Here is a 1,164-nt window from a genome sequence, read left to right as displayed (position 1 = left end):
GGCCCATTACATTTCATACTATATACACATGACATATGGTTTGGCCTAGAAAATAAGCTTGTTGCATATGCAGATAATGCTACTCTCTTTGCATCAATTCCATCCCCTGAATGTAGATCTGGGGTTGGCGAATCCCTTAATAGAGATTAAGCTAAAATTAGTGCATGGTGCAAATTATGGAGTATGAAGTTGAATCCTAACAAAACTCAAAGTATGATTGTAAGTAGGTCAAGGACGGTGGCTCCTCAACATCCGGATCTCAGTATTGATAATGTTTCTTTAAATTTGTATAACTCTTTCAAAATTTTAGGTGTGATTCCCGACAGCAAATTTACTTTTGAGAAACATATAAGGTCTGTGTCTTCTTCAATTGCACAAAAAAATGGCTTATTGAGAATGTCTTTTAAGATATTCGGTGATCAATCTATTCTGAAGTGTTTTAATTCTTTTATTCTACCTTGTTTTGAGTATTGTTCTCCTGTCTGGTCTTCAGCTGCTGATTCTCATCTTAATTTGTTGGACAGAAACTTACGGTCTATTAAATTTCTTATTCCTGATCTAGATATTAATCTCTGGCACCGTCGTTCAATTAGTTCATTATGCATGTTGCATAAGATTTTTCATAACTCTGACCATCCTTTACATTCAGATCTCCCTGGACAATTCTATCCTGTTCGTAATACTAGGTAGGAAGTTAATTCTAATAGCGAGGCCTTCTCCATCATAAGACTCAATACTACGCAGTACTCTAGAAGTTTTATTCCAGCTTTGACCAAGTTGTGGAATGATCTTCCTAATCGGGTTGTTGAATCAGTAGAACTTCAAAAGTTCAAAGTTGGAGCAAATGCTTTTTTGTTGACCAGGCGGACATAGTCTTTTTATAGTTTATATATGACATATTTGTTTTTGACGTTGTTAATAGTTTATATATGACATATCTTTTTTGACATTAGCTTTTTTAGAATGATATATTGTTAATTTGTTCTTTTCAGTTATTTATTTCTTTATTTCCTTTCCTCACTGGGCTATTTTTCCCTATTGGAGCCCCTGGGCTTATAGCATCTTGCTTTTCCAATTAGGGTTGTAGCTTGGATAGTAATAATAATAATAATAATGTTGACAGTTGCGTAGACAACACCATGGTCTCAGATTCCTTTATACGGC

The sequence above is a fragment of the Palaemon carinicauda genome, chromosome 5, assembly GCF_036898095.1.
Source record: "Palaemon carinicauda isolate YSFRI2023 chromosome 5, ASM3689809v2, whole genome shotgun sequence".
In the NCBI taxonomy this organism is placed as follows: Eukaryota; Metazoa; Arthropoda; class Malacostraca; order Decapoda; family Palaemonidae; genus Palaemon; species Palaemon carinicauda.
This window is presented reverse-complemented; position numbering follows the sequence as displayed.